Raw genomic sequence first — 19,540 nt, forward strand, 5'->3', positions numbered from 1 at the left:
CTGGAAGTAGCCATCAGAAGATGGGTACACTGTGGTAATAAAAGAATGGACATGGTCAGCAACAATACTAAGGTAGGCTGTAGTGTTGACACAATGCTCTCTTGGTACTTATGAGCCCAAAGTGTGCCAAGAAAATATCTCCTACACCATTACACCACCATCACCAGCCTGAATCATTGATACAAAGCAGGATGGATCCATCCTAATGTCACAGCAGAAATTGAGACTCATCAGATCAGTCAACATTTTTCCAACCTTCTGTTGTCCAATTTGGGTGAGCCTGTACGAATTGTAGGCTCAGTTTCCTGTTCTTAGCTGTCAGGAGTGGCACCCGGCATGGTCTTCTGCTGCTGTAGCTCATCTGCCTCAAGGTTGGATATGTTGTGCATTCAGAAATGCTCTTCTGCATACCTCAGTTGTAACGAGTGGTTATTTGAGTTACTGTTGCCTTTCTAACAGCTCAAACCAGACTTTGTGCCCACAGAATTGGCACTCAATGGATATTTTCTCTGTTTCGGACCATTTTCTGTAAAACCTAGAGATGGTTGTGTGTGAAAATCTAGATCAGCACTTTCCGAAATACTCAGACCAGCCCATCTGGAACCAACAACCATGCCATGTTCAAAGTCACTTAAATCACCTTTCTTTCCCATTCTGCTCCTCAGTTTCTGATGAACAGTCTTGATCATGCCTAAAAGCATTGAGTTGCTGCCATGTGATTTGATAATTTGTGATAATGAGCAGTTTGGTGTGGCTCATTTAACATACTAAGCTGTGTAGTATATTTTGTTATTTTCACTTTTGAATTATGGTTAATTATCAGTAGATATCAGTGTACAACAAGCTGATCACATAGTACAAAGTGGTCCCCAAAATGTAGCATTTAAATAGACTTATTATGTTTCAAGATGCTCAAAAGTGTTCATACTTCTCCATAGGCCGTATCTCATCTTTAACAAACAAGCCAGTTCTATGAACAGATACGTGATGACCCTGGATGTGCATGTAGGAGCAGATGATGTGTATGTGCGGAGGTGTTGGAGAATAAAACTGGTCTGAATGGAAAAAAACCAAGGAAAGGCCATCCTGAGTCTATGAATGCCAGTTTTCAGTGACTGCGCGTTCACCTCCCGCTTTGTCTCTCCGTTTCACAATGCAGGCGGCGCTCAATACCTCTTCACCCGAAGCTTCTTCAAGAACACTAGCCCTGCCTCTCATGAATGAACCTCTGTCAGGGCTTTTCTCCCAGCCTTCATTCGTTAACACTGCGAGACATTGCAGATTTGGACAGAGTAAGCATCACGCGAAACCATATTTCACAGTTTATGCTTCCAGACGCCACCTGTCACTTCAGCATATATAGGCCAGCATCAGCACATGCACGTAGAAACACACAATCACACACTCACACACACTTGCGCACACACACTTCTCTTCATACTACACACATGCACTGTACTTATTGCACCTTGTGAAGGACACAAGGGGCCATTAATTACTGGAATGGGCAGTTTTAAATCTGGCAGAAGGACGCAGTGTTGTTCCTGCAGAATGGAACGTAATTAAGGGGAAAGGCCACACGTCAGCGCCGAGCAGCCCGCGGACAATGCTGATGGGGATTTATTACTTCAGCTTCGAGAAAGAGAGAGAGAGAGTGTGTAAGAAACTGTGCTGGAGCAGCAGCCAGAGTCTTACACGCACGCACACACACACATTGGTTTTGGTAGGTTATGAGGACTCTCAATAGCCTTAATGTATTTTATATTCTATCCCATTACCTCAACCCTACCCCTAAACCCAGCTCTCGGAGGAAACAATCTGCATTTTTGCATTTTCTAAATACTTCATTCTTTGATTTATGAGTTTTTTTCTCATGGAGACCAAAACAAATTCCCAGAAAGGTCAGAAATTACTGCCATTGCTCTTCTTTTGGGGGTGTTTGGTCCCCACAATATGATGAACACAGGCATCGCACACACACACATGCTGGTTTTGGTGGTATTTAAGGACTCTATATAGATGTAATGTGTATTATACTATAAAAAATGCTTATTAAATTGCCTTACCTCACCCCTAGTCCCTAAACCTAACCCTAACAGGAAATCAATGGCAAATTTCAAATGTCAAATATCCACTAATCATTCATTTATTTTTCCTTCAGCTTAGTCCCTTATTTATCAGGGGTCACCACAGCGGAATGAACCACCAACTATTCTAGTGTATGTTTTACACAGTGGATGCCCTTCCAGCAGCAACCCAATACTGGCATACACTCTCACATTCACACAAACACTCATACACTAGTTAGACTGTAGGGGAAACCTGAGCACCCGGACGAAACCATGTGAACACAGGGTGAACATGCAAACTCCACATAGAAAAGCCAACTGGTGCAGCCAGGACTCAAACCAGAAACCTTCTTACTGTAAGCCGACAGTGCTGACCACTGACTCACCGTGCCACAAACTTGTTAATTATTATGTTTAAGTGTTTTGAATCGTGAGGACACTGGGCATGCCCTCATAAACCACCTAAACATTCTAATACCAAAGTCATAGCCATGTCATTAATATAAATTTGTGTCCTCGTAAACCACCAAAACTAGTACACACACACACACCTGGCTTAGATTTAACCTAGTTGCGCAAGCGCATGTTACAAACAGACTCCCTTGCAAAAACACACACCTTCACTCCCTCTTTAAGAGTAGCAAATATGGAAGGTCGAATATTTCCCTGAGATTTGCTTCAGCTAATTGTGTGTATATTTGACCCTGGATAAACAACATTAACCTTCAGAGTTGTGCGTGCTCTTGGATTTTCACACGTTTCTTGTGGCTTGACACTTTAAATATCGATTATTAAACACTTGTGAACGGAGCTAAATGCAAGAAGGCGCTAATCCAACTGGAAATATACATTGCTGCATACATTATTTGAATAAAAAAAAAGGTAGGATAGTTGCAACTGGGGTTGGAAATTTTTTTAAAGGAACACATTTATAGCATAATATTTTTAGGGGGAAGAGTCAAAACTGTATTACACTTCTATAGTTTCAAGTCTGAATAAAGTGCATTTTACAGATAGTACCACCCAGCGAGACACAGAAAACACTGAATGAGTTGGAACAAGTTAATATGTTTATAACCCAATATATGATGTCAAACCTGAGAAACATACTGTGCCAATATTTGATTTGATTTGAGTGCTCTAGAGGAAAAAGTTTAGTAGTGAATACTGGTTTTAGTTTCTCCCTGTTGATTATAATATGCTGCAAATGGCTTTAAAAGTATTGAAATATATCGAAGATGTAATATAGGGCACTTTACTGATTATTTATTTTTTATTTGACATGTTTTCTGAAGCTTTACAAATTCTGTAACTGTGAATTGTTACTGTGTGGAGCTAAACAAAGTTTTAAAGTTCCTCTTTCAAAAATTAAATTAAATGTTAGGAGATTAAAGGTTTTGATTGTCACATTCAATTAATTATAATTAAAGTAATTAATTCAAATGGACTTAAAATCTATTTATTTCTGGTGGTAAAGTTCATTTGCAAAGTTTTGCTGTTTCATTCATGATTTAGTAATTGAATTAAAAAAATGTATATAATCAAACTTAACAGTACATTGTAAAAAATGATCAATTAGTCCTAACAGCATGTTTTTTTAAGTCATTGTAACTTTTTAAACTAAGTTAATCATGTTCTAACTTAATTTTACACAAGTTACACAAGCTGTTTTGAGTCAGTTTAACATAAGTTTAATTAACTCATAAGATTAATTTAATTCAGCTTTAAAAATAAATAAATAAATAAATAAATAAGACAACCAGATTTTTTTACAGTGTGGATAAAATAATAAGAAAAAAGCTTTATTGTGAATTTACTATACATAATAGGGCAGCCTGGTGGCTCAGTGGATAGCACCTTCGCTTCACATCAAGAAGGTCGCTGGTTTAAGTCCTGGCTGGGTCAGATGGCATTTCTGTGTGGAGTTTGCATGTTCTCCCTGTGTTCACATGGGTTTTCTCCGGGTTTCCCATATACAGTCCAAAGACATGCGCTGTAGGTGAATTGAATAAGCTAAATTGGCCATAGTGTATGAGTGTGTGCATGAATGAGTGTGAATGGATGTTTCCCAGTACTGGGTTGCAGCAGGAAGGGTATCCGTTGTGTAAAACATATGCTGGATAAGTTGGTGGTGCATTCCGCTGTGGCAACCCCTGATAAATAAATGGACACTGAAGGAAAATGAATGAATAAAAATACAATAATATTAATAGTTTAGTGTCACTGAGATACACAATTTGAGAATGAATTAGCTTTTATTTTGATATGTTTAAAGTTTTGATAATTTAATAAATATGTTTTTATGTGTATATTGTTTTTATTTGTATTATTTATTTGCAAAACTAGAGTACAGTTATAAAACAATATAAATATAATTTTTCTGGCTAAATGTTATGTTTTCTTAAAGCTAACACAAACTCATTTCTGTTCCTTTGTCTTTTCACTTGTTGAGTTAAGTTCAACTGTATAAAAGTTGTAAAGATTTCCTTTAAATTGTCAAGACCACAGACAGCTCATAACATGTTCTGATTTGTTTTATACACCTCTAATCTAATTATCCCAACAAACCACTTTCATTAGCAACATCATGTTGCCCAAAAGAAACCAGGTCACCCTTCATGTTCCACTCAAGCGCAGAAGAAACCACTGAAGGAACGTGCAAACCACAAAACATACATTAACACCCCACTGTTCCTCCCCATGACTGAAAGTAAGAAGCTATAAATTGATAAAAGAGAGCGAAAATACACTTTCTAATTTCCTTCCCTCCGTGTTGAAAGCCTGATGACTGAAATTACACCTGGGCTCCACCTGAGCTGGGTTTTTTTTTTTTTTCCCTTTTTGGCTATTGAACAAGCTAAGCAATCATCTATATCAGTACGCAAAAAGAACTCGGGGTAACAGAAGGCTCACGGATTGAGAAAGCTCTTTCACGGCTGTCATAATCTCACAGGCACAAGCCGAATTGTTCGTCTTCACAGAAGCAGAACACCTGAGTCTTTCCAAAGAGCCTGTACAGTGTGGAAAAGGGCCAGGTGTCCCGAACACAACACATTTAACAGGAGTGATGATTGTGTGGCGCAGCTTTGAAAGCGGGCGAACTGATGAATTCCACGTTTCTCTCCACCCTGAATGCGGACTTTTATTGACGAGCGTCTCTGCCAATATACGGCTGTAAAATGAAGTCTGGTTCTGGCTCTGAATGGCTTCACCCTTCTCCGGTCTGCGTTCCGCCTCCTTCATCTCGCGTTCTGCTATCGGCCCATAAAACACTCCCTCCTCCCTCCGCGCCGCTCGCTCGCTCGTGAGATTTGCCTAACAATGGGTGGCTCTGCCCAAGGTCAGATAAGAAGCCACAGTCCAAGAAGCCACAGTCACTGTTTCTTTCATCCGTCTTTTTTCCCCCTCTCTCTCTCCCCTCACAGCTTTCAAATTATCTCTGCAGCACATAATAATAATTACTGAGGACGGCGGAGAGGAGATAAGGGAGAAGCGGCGGACGGGAGAGAAGAGGGGAGGGCGAACGCGCGGAGAGAGAGAGAAGGAGTGTGAAAAAATAGGGCTGCCAGAGAAAGAGAGAGGTTGAAGAATTATTATTGCTAGATGGAATTGGTAGGGTGGGAGGGAGAGGAGACGCTCGGAGAGAACAACAGCACTAATGTGCCTGTAATGAGCAGATCTCTATTTTTCTTCATATGAAAGAGTGTTTTTTATGTATCGACGCCTGTAGAGGCTCACAATTCTATTATAACATCCGTATAATGCTATTCTGGTGGTTAAGCGACATGAGGCTTTTTGATTTTCAAGGTTGCGTGGAGTTTTGATTGTTGTAAGTCCTCAAAGTTTCCAGGTAACAGATTTGAGGTGGTAGGAGAGGTTACAAATTTTTAGACTTCTTGAATGACGCTGACTTTGCCATGTAAATAGATGCAAAAGATGTCGCCATGTAAACGGATGCAAATTAAAGATAACTTTTCAAATAAATCTAATGCTTCTTGAATTTATATGGGTCCAGACAATATTACAGTTGCAAAAAACCCTGAACGGTTCAATGAAATCAATGACTTAACATAGGGAGTGATAAATCATTTTAAAAAGATGAGGTCTCGAAAGGCTTTAAATGAACAACATTCAGTTTCTAAAGTTGAATTGTAAATTCCAAACTATATTTCTACTCTGTAAAATTATGTCTTAGTTAACAGTTGTCTGCAGCTTGTGACTCATTGATATTTTTATTTACACTTTCAAAATGTAATATTGTACTATGACCTCTGCTCTTACAACTTACAACCTAAACTCTATAATGTAACAAAGTGACTTACACTGACATTTATTGTTGTTTAAAACAGTATACATAGAACTCGTACAGCCTCTTCACCCTTGTGTATTACTCTGCCCACAGAGTGACAGCAGATCAATAGACTCACTATACAGTTTGACAAATATTGCTGCTGTTGGACAACACAATGGACTTTTGAGGCTTTTTTTGGTGAGAATGTTGTTTTTTTTATTGCAACTATGCAGTTCATTTATGAAGACAGTGGCTGTTTTACATATTTATAATTTCTGAAATTTAGCGCGTCGGCATCCATCAGCCTGTCATTGAGCAGAGCAAAGACTGTTGACATTCTGCCACAAGATGTTGACAGAGACTGCCTAATAAGCCCCTAGAGGATAAATAATATGTAATTTCTAACTGCAGCTGATTAAATCATTATAAAACAGGTAAGTGGATCTATATGTTTTATATGTTGTAGTGCTGTATTTATACCACACTCTCAGAAATAAAGGTACACAAGTTGTCTCTGAGGGTGGTACCCTTTCAAAAGGCACACATTTGTTCGAAAAAAAAAAGGGGTCCATATTGGTACCTCAAAAGTATGCATTAGTCTCTAAAAATTTTAAGAGGAACATTTTTTCACATTTTAGGTGCTAATTTGTACCATTTGAAATGGTACCAGCCCAGTGACAGCTCGCATATTTTTATTTCTGAGAGTGCAAAGTAATCTGGTAGTATTTGATTTGCTTTGGCTTTTTCAGAGTTAATTATTGTGATTTCCTGATTGCACCAGTGAAATACTGGGAAATGTCATTCATGCCGTTCAGCCTTATAATCTTAAAATATGAGCAAAATTACCTGTTTTGTCATCAGTTTAGAAATTACGCTAGAGAATCATTCAAATGCTAGCTCTAAAATGACGTTTGTGAAGTAGCAGCGCTTTCTGCTGTTCTGGCGCCAGCTGCAGTTGTGAATGAACAAAGCAAGAAAGTAGTTCCTCATACAAAAAGATTTTCATACTCTCCGTGTTTGATTACATTTTTTATATACACAATTATGCTGTTGAACTGTTGTATAAACGCAATATCACACTCGAAGCAAAGCGTTATGGCTATATATTGTCACAGGTGGGAGACTAAGGCACCTGGCAATATCACACTGCTACCCTGTTTTTTTGTTTTGTTTTGTTTTTTTACCAGAATTTACATAACCAACTCACACAATTAGTTGTTTCAAACTATTAGAATGTCAACAAATTTCAGTTTGTGAAACGTTTTATTGTCTAAAATTGCTGCGGCATATATCAATGTGCCAGAAAGCAGCTTGAAAGATAAAAAGGGGTAAACGCCCATTAATCACAAGATATGGAAAACAATTAATTAACAAATGATTATTGCATTGAAGTGCTGCAATTCTTTTTTTATAGGTTAGCTAGGTTTTTGTAATGAAGTTAGCATAAACCCTGATATTAATATATTTGGCAATTTTACTAATTATGTGTGCTGTAAACTAAACTGTAAATTCTGGTATAACATAAAACAAATTATTAGAACAGTTAGATATGAACTATAAAACAAAAATAAAACATCTAAATCTGAATTATAAATGAACCAGTATTAAAGTCATCCATACTCATTCATCCATTCATATTCTTTTCGACTTAGTCCTTTTATTGATCTGGGGTCGCCAGATTACTTATCCAGCATATGATTTTATGCAGCGGATGCCTTTCCAGCTGCAACCCATCACTGGAAAAACATCCATACACAATCATCCACAGACATACACTATAGACAATCTAGCCTACTCAATTCACCCACACCACATGTCTTTGGGGGAGACGAAGCACCTGGAGGAAACCCACGCCAACACAGGGAGAACATGTAAACTCCACACAGAAACGCCAACTGACCCAGCCGGGGCTCGAACCAGTGACCTTCTTGCTGTGAGGCGAACATATTACCCACTGCGCCACCGTGCAGCGTCACCCATAATATTATAAACAAATAACTTACTCATAAAAACAAATGAACAACTAAATAACTTATTATAATTATTTTTAAGTAACAATATTTTAAAATGTATTTTGGCTTTTAATTTATGCTACAATGGCATTTTGTGTGGGCCTCAAAGTGCATGCTTTTGTAAATAGTGTTTTCTTATCCGAGCTAACTGCAAAACTAATATATTTGAAAACAAGTTCAGCTAAGCGCTTATATAACATCTGACTCAAGCTGTGTGTGACCTCCTAATTGAACTCATTTTCACCAATTAGAACAATATGCAAATTACTGAGTACATAAAAATATTACAAATATTTTTCTTAGTCTTATTTTTTAGGAGTAAAACAATAAAACTATTACCACTTTTATCAACTATTAATATCTTAATAGTTAAAGTGCAAACTGAGACTGACACGTTTTTTTTTTCTTCAACCACTAAGAAATGGTTACCTCCCAGCATATGATTTGACCAAATTCACACATTTTACTTTCACTTTTTGAATTTGATATCTAAAAAAAAAAAAAAATGTAAGAGACTGGCAATACTGCGTGCACATTGAGTCAAAAATGTCAGGTTTTGTGTATTCTATGGACACAGCATTGTAATGTAAACACACTGATAGCATCTTCAAAGCTAATTTCACCATCACAGTCAGTCTTGCTGATATTGCAAGAAAGCTTTTCACCCTGACAAGACATGCAGTTGAAGTCAGCATTTTTAACCCTCCTGAATTATTAGCCCCCTATAGATCTTTCCCCAATTTCTGAATAAAGAATTTTTTTTTCAACACATTTCTAAACATAATAGTTTTATTAACTCATTTCTAATAACTGATTTATTTTATACATGTCATGAAGACAGTAAATAACATATTTCTCAAGACACTGGTATTCAATTTAAAGTGAAATTTAAAGGATTAACTTGGTTAATTAAGCAACATTTAGGCAAATCATTGTATATCAATGTTGTTCTGCAGACAATAGAAATGTCCCGATCAGGTTTTTTTTTGTCCTGGACTCCAAGTCCAAGTCATTTAATTTTGAGTATCCACCGATACCAAAACCCGATTCGATATTTCTATAACACATACAAATATAATATAGAAAGGCAAAGAAACATATAGTGGATGTTCCTTATTTCTTATTTAATTCAATTTATTTTAACATTCAACAGCTTTGTTAACAAACAGAGCACATCTGTGAGGCCGCATAATCAATCAAGTAATAAATAACATCAATTCTTCTCTTTTGGACTTTAGTGCAAGAGTAAAAATAAAACAAATCTAATATAAAAACAAATAGCACCTCAACTTAACAACTTTAAATATCTCACAGTTTACTATGGCAATGTTTTTGTCATCAACTTTATAATACCACCAGACCGCAGACATACTTGCGCTTTATGTTTCAAGCTGCTTCTGTGTTCTTCTTTGCCGCCATTTAACCAATAAAGTTTGCAACAAAGTGATGTTATGCCGTACGTGTTGCTGTTTCTGTGTGAAGTCACGAAAGAGGTCCAACTCTGTGCCACCACATAACTATAGATGTGTTAAAAAAATAATGAGAATATATATACACACATTGGGACAATGTCTGATTCCTTTTTCAAGCGTGAAACCACGTGAACGAGTCTGGACACCCCTAGTAGACAATTGAAAAAATATTGCTAAAGTGGGCTAATAATATTGACCTTAAAATGTTTTTATTCTAGCCGAAATAAAACAAATAAGACTTTCTCTACAAGAAAAAAAATATTATATGACGTACTGTGAAAAATTCCTTGCTTTTTTAACATCATCTAGGAAAAGTTTGAAAAAGAAGGAAAAAAATTATAATATAATTTTAGAAATCAACTGTATAACTGTATATAGTGTTCATGGAGGACCACCTGTCACACCCATTACAGGTCTTTAGTCTTTGCTAAATTAATGAGCTGATGATCTGAATCAGGTGTGTTAAGGCAACATGGAAAATGTGCAGAGCTGGTGGTCTTTCAGGAACGTGGTTGAGAAACACTGATCTATAGGTATACAATGAAAACAGCAATAGTGGACTATAGGATTGTATGCACAATGCACAGAGTGTTTTCTTACATTGACATCTACTGGTCTGGCATAAATAATATTCCATTTTAAGCTGTCTTCATGAATCTGAGAGCATGGGAATCAACTGCACAACATTGTCATCTAAACACAAAGGCTTTCAAAAATGCAAAGAAAGAACTTTTCCATTTTAGTATATCACTGTCATGTAAGTGCACCCTCAGGAAATGGTTTAAATCCCAAAAGGACTCCACATAGGGATTTACAGCTCATCAGTTATTTCTAAAGAAGATGAGCGTCTCTAGAGGTTTTAAATGAACAATATTCTCCAGTCTAAGTTGCATTGCAAATGCCCCCAAATCCCTCCCTTTCACTCTGCACCTCCTTTCTAAACAGCACTTTTCACGCATTTCCGCACCCCTAACCCTTGTGACCCCCATAATGTTATCAGGAAGCAGGGTAAGCCTCCTAATCCCGGGTCCTGTGGTTCCCCACACCACCCCGAGGAGCGTCTATCTGCCCAGCTGAGGTGCTCTGCGTCGGGCTGATACTTGCGGGCTGTAGAGGGGGGTCTGGAGATGCCTATCAAAGACGCTGTACGACACACACACACAGACACACATACAAATGTCACCCCTGACATGTAGACCGCTGGCCATCGTAACAATATTCTGAGGAGCCCTTATCTCTCAACTCAAGCTTGGTTGTCTGGATGACCCATAGCGGTCTGATGAAAAGTAAAGGGGGGTTCTGTCTATATCCAGCCCACCTGCTTCTCACTGGGTCACTAGTCTGTTTCTGCCTTTGCTTGTGGCTTAAGACCTAGGTATATTCATGGTCATTTGGACCTCGGCCAAACTGGATGAACATGCAAATATGTGCTGAGTGCTTTCAAAATGAAATGTACAACAAAAATGACATCCACAAGAAAAGAGAAGCGAACATCATTGCAGTGAAAAGGCAAACGATAGTAACTTTTTTTTTTGGGTCATTCAGAACTAAAATGTCTTTTTTCTCAGTTCCACACTATAGTAATTTAAGATCTTTTACCTTTGGAGAGCAGATTTGTGGCTCATTGATGTGCATTTTATTCAAGGAAACAAAATAAACGAAAACGCAAACTAAATAAAAATAGAGGAAATAAAGCAGAGGATTTCCATGTGAAAAAGGCGGAGCAACAGAGACACACTCACTCATTATGCAATTACCATGAATCAATGGAAGCTTAAGGTGTTAATTTTTAGTTTCAAAACATTCATTCATTCATTCATTCATTTTCTTTTCGGCTTAGTCCCTTTATTAGTCCGGGGTCGCCACAGTGGAATGAACCGCCAACTTATCCAGCACGTTTAACGCAGCGGTTGCCCTTTCAGTTGCAACCCATCTCTGGGAAACATCCATACAGGCTCATTTACACACATACACTACGGACAATTTAGCTTATCCAATTCACCTGTACCACAGGTCTTTGGACTTTGGGGTGAAACCGGAGCACCTGGAGGAAACCCACGTGAACGCAGCGAGAACATGCAAACTCCACATAGAAACGCCAACTGACCCAGCAGAGGCTCGAACCAGCGACCTTCTTGCTATGAGGCGACAGCGCTACCTACTGCACCACTACGTTGCCCGGTTTCAAAACAAACAAATTTAATTTTCACCTGAGGTCCATTCTTCGTACTTCGTTTAAGTAATCTAAGATGATTTGACAGATCCTGGATCTTTTAATCTTGATAACGGATCTCTGGATCATTTGGTTCTTCAAACAAGTTCCCGAATCAGATTAAAATGTCTGGATGAACTGATCTGAGATTGTTGCCTGTGTTGTGAAGGACAGATCTATCAATCCTCAAAATCATGATCAGAAATGGACTGATTGGCTGACAGCACAGCAGTGTGATGACATCATCTCATCAATATTTAATTACCTATGTGAGCAAAATTAAATAAAATTTTAGTAAATGGTTTTTTTAATATGATATGTAATAACTTTCCACTTTTGTTGTGGGCTGCATGCGTTACACTTTCATGTGTCAGGAGTATTTAGCTATTTATTTAGCAGACTTTCTGTTATAGTAGCCTATTCAAATTTTTTAATTTGTGTAAGGAATAACTGGCTGTTTAAATTATTTTTGCATCAAAAAAACATTTTGATATCGATAAAGGCGTCTGCAACTCTTGCAAAGCATCAAATCACTGTCATATTAGCTGTCAAAACATGTGCATGACTGCATAAATTATTATTCCTTTAAAAACAAAAGTTGAATATTGTGCTGGTCTGTTATCATACACAAATTGTACTAAAGCTGGCACTGAATAGTATTCAATTAAATCTAAAAAGTCCATAATATAAATGTACTCTTTGAACCCCTTGGGGAGAGCCACTCATTGTCTTTGTACTTATTTTCGGAGTGCAGATTGCATACGTTTTATTTATATATTTTTAAACTTATATTTCATTTTTTTAAAAACTTTTTACTGTTATCCCAAGTGTATGCAACTACTACTTTAAGAAAATATCAGAATTCATTACTTTCAGTATTACCTTTGCTGGAAAAGACCTGATCTTATCCTGTTTATATGATCCCGAGCAGGTTTAAGCTAACAGAACTGTCAAAACTTTTTCAACTGTTGAAGAACGAAACAATCCTGGGTCATGTCAAATCATTAATATCCAAATCCAACTAATTGTGTAATACAGAACGGAACCCTTATTTCAAAGTCATGCAAGTGTGGTCTATGATGTCTCCTAAAGCACATACATCTAGACATAGAACGGATTTATATTTTCATTATTTTAACCAAAGGCCAGAGTTTATGTTCTTCAATAATTCAATAACAACTTTATGAACCAAGATCATGTGAAAACTTTTTTCATAAATCTCATTAATGCACAAAAATGCAGCAGGAAAGTCAAACATCTTGTAAAAGTCACCTTGTGTAAAGACTATTCCACAGCATATTTAGTTCCAGCTCTGTTTGCTTTAAGCATGAAGAGACCCGGACAAGTCATAGAAAGATGAAAAGCCTAATGCAGGAGACAAACCTTTTTAGATTTGCTCTTATTTCAAAAGTATTGGTCGTTAAAGATTAAAATTGAATCAGAGATTCTTTTTCTTCATGACAGTGCTGTTCTCTATAAATGTCTAAGGTTTTTAAAGAAAAAAAATTCAGGTTCAATACAAGCAACTAAAGCACTGCGAGCAGCATTTGTGGAATGCTGATGATTGTTACTGAGTTTCTAAAAGCAAGATGGATAACGTTTCTGTGTCTTTAGTGCATGCTGACCACATGAAAGAAAAAAAGTCTTTTTGACTTCTCGGAGTAGAAAAATGTCTGATTGTGTGTTATCTGTGTAAATCCAATTGGTAGTGTACAATTACTGTATGGATATACTGTCACATACCTTGTTGATATCTTTACATGGATTTCATACAAAGATTAGTTAGTTAACATGGTCATGACATTGGTTCACAAATACTTACACAGGTTACTGTTTATTATTCACAGTACTGTACCTGCCCCACAGATGTCTATTGTAAGCCTTACTGTAAAGCACGCTGAGAGATGATTAATGCACTTTCACCATGAATTAAATGGAAATTTCCTCTCCAATTCTAAAGAACAATCTTGATTGGGAAATAATTGACCATTACAAATAATTAACAAACAAAACCATTAAAACAAAACTGAAAAAAAAAGACAGAAAACCAAGATTGACCACGGCTGGTTCAGCATCAGCTAACACATAATGGAACAATCAGATGAATCATAACTCACCAGAAATAACCAGAGTTTCCTACCTCAGTCATCTTCGTCTGGAAGAATCTCCTCTTCTACCCCTAATCCTCCTCCCTTTTTCTAGATAGGGCGGCACGGCGACCCAGTGGTTATCACTGTTGCCTTACAGCAAGAATGTCACTGGTTCAGAACAAAATGAAGCAAAGCACAGCAAACTGAAAAAAAATGAAAGCAAACCAAAATCGAGCTGAAACAAAACAAAAAACAAAACAAATAATGCAAAATAAAACTTAATAAAACAAGAACTAAACATTACAAATAAATAACTAACATAATAATTCAAACTAATTAAAATATATAAAAAAGATCAAATAAAAAAGGCATTGGACTCAAACAAAACAATAAATCAAAGCAAAACAAACCAAACTGAAACAAATCAAAACAAATGACACAAAACAAAATGAAACAAAGCAAAACAAATGATACAAAACAAAATGAAACATAGCAAAGTAAATGAAAACAAAACAAAGCAAACAGAAAAAATTGAAAGATGAAAAAAATGAAAGGCAGCCAAACTAAAAAAACAACAACAAACCAAACTGAAACAAAACAAATCAAAAAAGTACAGCAAACTGAAAAAACAAAACAAATATTGCATAATACAACTTAACAAAACAGAAACTAACATTACAAAAAAATAACAAACAAACCATTAAAACAAATTAAAAATGCAAAAAACAAACCACGCAAAACAAATGCTAAAAGTAAAAATGCAAAAAGTAAAAACAAACCGAAAAAAAAAGACAGAACGATCTAAGAGAACTGAAATTTAAACCAAAAAAAGAAAAGGCAGCCGAACTTAAACAAAACAAAAAGTAAAACATCAAACCAAACTGAAACAAAACAAAGCAAAAAATCACAGCAAACTTAAAACAAAACTGAAAGCAAAACCAAAACTGAGTTGAAACAAAACTAACAAATAATAATATGACTTATCAAAACAAGAACTAACATTACAAATAAATTACAAACAAAACCGTTGAAACAAATTGAAAAGGCAAAAAATAAATCAAATAAAAAGGCAAGCAAAATAAACTAAAACCAAACAACAAAGCAAACCAAACTGAAACAAAGCAAAACAACTGATACAAAACAAAATGAAACAAACCAAAGCAAATCAAAACTGAACAAAGCAAACAGACACAACAAAACAAGAACTAACATTACAAAAAAACAAACAAATCATTCAAACAAACTAAAAAGGCAAAAAACAAAACAAAAAAAATGTCTATTTAATAAGGCAAGCAAATTGAATTAAAACATAACAATAAATCAAAGCAAAGAAAAGCAAACCAAACTGAAATAAAGCAAAACAAATGATATAAAACAAACCAAATCGAATCAAAACAAAATAAAGCAAACATAAAAAGCACTAACTGAAACAAGAACTAACACTGCGAGTAAACAACAAACAAACCATTAAAACAAATTTAAAAAGCAAAAAAACAAAACAAAAAAAAACAGATCAAATAAAAAAGGCATGCATATTTAACAAAACAATAAATCAAAAAGCAAAGCAAACCTAACTGAAACAAAGCAAAACAAATGATACAAAAAACACAAAGCGAATAGAAACAAAACAAACAGAAAAGACAGAAAAAGAAAAAATCTAAAAAAGAAAAAAAAATCAAAACCAAAAAAAGAAAAGGCAGCGCAACTGAAACAAAACAAAATATAAACCACTCCAAACTTAAACAAAACAAGACAAAACAAAAAACCATGGTAAACTGAAAAAACTGAAAGCAAAACCAAAACTCAGTTGAAACAAAACAAAACAAAACAAAGAATGCATAATACTACTTAACATAACAAGATCTAAAATTACTAATAAATAATAAACAAACCATTAAAACACACTAAAAAGGCCAAAAAATAGATTAAATAATAAAGCAGATTAAACTCAAACAAAACCACAAAGCAAACCAAACTGAAACAAAGCAAAACAAATTATACAAAACAAAATGAAACAAATCAAATCAAATCAAAAACAAAACCAAGCAAACAACAATAAAAAATAAAATACTAAAAAATGCACAAAACTAAAAACAACCTGTACCAAACAACATTTAAGTTGAAACCGAATACCATATATTATCTTAATAAAAAACAAGCCCAAGGCACACATCAACCCCATGAAAGAAAACAAATGTAAATTAGATACGCATGGTTGGGAAAACTGGGAAAAACTAAAATAATTGTTCCTGAAGAGAAAGTGTGGAGTCATGTGACACAAAATCTACATGTAAACCTGACTGCCTGAACTTTACCAACGACACTGTAAAACATTGGGTGTTAATATTCAGTTGGAAATAGAAACGTGTCGCTGAAGTGTTAAAATTAAATATAACACCCATAATTTAACTTGCATAAAATCTAAAGTTTAAAAGAACCAAATTGCTAAATTAAACAGTGCTATTTTCTTTCTTTTTACAAAACTAACCATACTATATGTACATTTCTTTTCTCCATATATGAAGAAAAGAAATCATTTAGTTCTTCAACAGAAATACCTCATTCGCCTGTAACAATTAAAAAAGCCTGAAAAAGGTGTTGGTTTAATATGCATGAAAGCTTCCCACTGGCCTCTGGAAATGGGAGATAAAGTGGACATATCTCTGAGAGTTATGATAAGTGTGTGTGTTTGTTTGCACACGTGTGTTAGTGTGTGTGTGTGTGTGTCTGAGACATATCTCTGAGCTGTATGATAAGACACATCAGCACGTAACAACACGGCGAAATGGAGGGAGGAGGGGGAGAACGGATGGAGGCAGAGATTGGGGAAAAAAATGAATGACACAAGGGGGCGTTTCTATTTCTCCCTCTCGCACTCAGTGTGGGTCCTCTGGGAAAGGTCGTGCGGCACAATGCAAACATGTCTGTGTGAATAGCTCGATGGGAAGAGGACAGCTGTTTGAGATGACAGCGATGGCTGCTAATGCTCAATCTGTCTGCCTCCCCACAGACCTATTCATACACGCACACGCGCTCGCACAATGACCACAATGAGTTCGCCACAAAGCACAAATGTGCCGCTAACACGTATACTGTACACACTTGCCACTTGTGCATGACAGAATGACAGCCTGGGCTTCCTGTGCTGTGCCTTAATGGGTAAATTACTCTGTAACTAACTGTCATTTAATATGATACGTCAGTAAAAGGAGAGCGATTTATTATACTATGTTGTGATATGTATTATAGACTTTCAAAAACATTCACAGCTAATATTATAGACTCTATGAACAGAAACATACCACACACAAACATATAATTGAAGCTTAAAAGAACAGTTCACCCAAAAGAGAGAAAGAAAAGAAAACTATATCAGAATTTTAAGTTCAGACAAACAAAATCTGAGTTATGTTAAATAATTCCCTTCCAAATATTCATACCTTTCATCAATGAATACTTCTAATACTAACCTCATCACTTTTCTACAACAGGGCTTCATTAAAGAGGACCTATTATGCAAAAATCTCATAAACACAGTTGTGTGGTAACAGTCTGTGAATTTAACCAGCTTCCAATGGTAAAAATGGTATTAATTGAATTTTTTTATAACCTCACATCATAAAAACAGTCTGCAGAAACACTTTGATTGACATTCTTCTTTTATATGTGTTTTCAGAAGGAGAAAGCTCCGCCCATTGGTGACATGACTCCCTCATTAGCATTAGATGTTAATCTTGTTGTTGAATCTGCCACTATGCTGACACCAGCGGCCTCATGTATCAATGCTGCGTACGCACAAAAACTTTGCGTACGCCAGGTTTCATGCTCAGAATCGCTCACGTTTGGATTTACTAACAATGAACTGAACGTGGGAATGTGAGCAGCTTCACGGCAGCTTTCTGGATGGCGTACGCACATTTTTTGTGCGTGTCTGTTTTATTTCCATTGGCGACTCCTAGAAGCAGTTGTGTTAAATTCCTCTCTACAAAGTGTCTGAGCCTTGCAATGGCAGCTGTATGCGACGGGTTCAGCAGGTATATAAGGTTTCCATACCATACAGTTGACCAGCTAAACATTAAAGCACAATTTGCAGCAGTCGCCTGTTTTCCCAATGTAATCTGAGCAATCTACCGCACGCACATTGCTATAAAGACACTATCTGAAGATGAATTTTCATGCGTGAATCAGAAACATTTCCATTCAATAAATGTGCAAATAAAATATGATGCACAAACTTATTGATGATTCCTACTTGTCTTTCTCGTGATAAATAGTGGGCAAAATCTGATATGTAGCGGGGAAAAAAAGAAGAAAGAGTTCATCAGACGCTGGATTCGAGCCGAGTTTATGCTCAATCGTGTCATTACATGATCACATGCGTCTTACGAGGTGCGCCACTGAGACTGTTAAGGGTACTGCAACATTTTACAGATATAAACCACACTATTTTTTTAATGCACTCAGTGCGATGTTCAGACCCAACTGTGTTAACCGCATCAGCTAAACTCTCCCACTCTATTTTTTTCTTTTGTTGTTAATTCCGGAGAACAAACTTGCAAATAACACCGCTTTTCTCCGGTCTACCTCCGAAAGCAGCACCTCCGTTTCACATTCTGTTCAAAGTTTCTCTTTTTGCTTGCTTTTGCCATTGCTTTTTCGTTGGGTTTTGCCATTAGCATAGTCATTAGCATATTCATACGGGGGAGGAGGCAGGGAGGGGTTTTGTGCTCGTGCATGTTGCGCTCAGTTTCACGTTCATTCGGATGTACAAAAGAATATGCGTGAGATTCGGCGTACGCAGTGTTTCATACATCTGAATTTTTTTTCCGCGTACGCACATTTACAGCTTTGTGTGTACGCAATGTTTTAGTAAGATTTCCACGCAAGTCTTCGTACATGAGGCCCCAGGAGAGGACTAGCCATAGGCCAATCTGGCCTGCCAGGCCCTTAATATAACGTAATAGAAACCTTAAGAACAAAATTATTCAGTAAGAGAAATTTTCATACATTTCTTCTCTTATTTGACTAATTTAATGTGTATATGCTGGGTAAGTGTAATAATTTCTTGGTATCTAAGAATGTTACTCATAATGCACTTACCTGATAACATACTGTATTATAAGAAGTAATTACATGGATTAAAGACAGGTTCAGGTTAGGTTGAGATTACCTAGTTATTAGGCATTACAAGTAGGTAACGTACATGTAAAAAAGGACTGTAAAATGAAGTGCTAGCAATTTCTTTACAAATCAAAAATAATCCAAAACTTCTGAATAGAAGAGTAAATCACAGACAAATAATGGTAGGGCCTACTCACACTATGCTAACCTGTGCCCAGACGCGTTTCCCGGATCGTTTGAGAAGTGTGAGTGCTCTGAATCGGGCTCAAGCAT

The 19,540-nt window shown here is 36.4% G+C and overlaps 1 long non-coding RNA gene across 3 annotated transcripts in view; it reads left to right on the forward strand.

The window, feature by feature from the left end:
• Positions 1–19,540, forward strand: part of LOC141379836 (uncharacterized) — a 158,645-nt gene that overhangs the window by 61,357 nt on the left and 77,748 nt on the right. The window contains exons 5-9 of one of the 3 annotated variants that reach the window (XR_015520157.2): positions 6,472–6,558; positions 6,647–6,794; positions 17,638–17,723; positions 17,823–17,912; positions 19,055–19,536. The exons of 1 other annotated variant lie outside the window; for it this stretch is intronic. This is a non-coding gene — a long non-coding RNA (uncharacterized LOC141379836). The remainder of the gene's footprint in view (positions 1–6,471; positions 6,559–6,646; positions 6,795–17,637; positions 17,724–17,822; positions 17,913–19,054; positions 19,537–19,540) is intronic. One more of the 3 variants, XR_015520158.2, reaches the window with a different exon arrangement.

This window comes from Danio rerio, chromosome 21 (genome assembly GCF_052040795.2).
Source record: "Danio rerio strain M-AB ecotype USA chromosome 21, GRCz13ab, whole genome shotgun sequence".
Classification (NCBI taxonomy): Eukaryota; Metazoa; Chordata; class Actinopteri; order Cypriniformes; family Danionidae; genus Danio; species Danio rerio.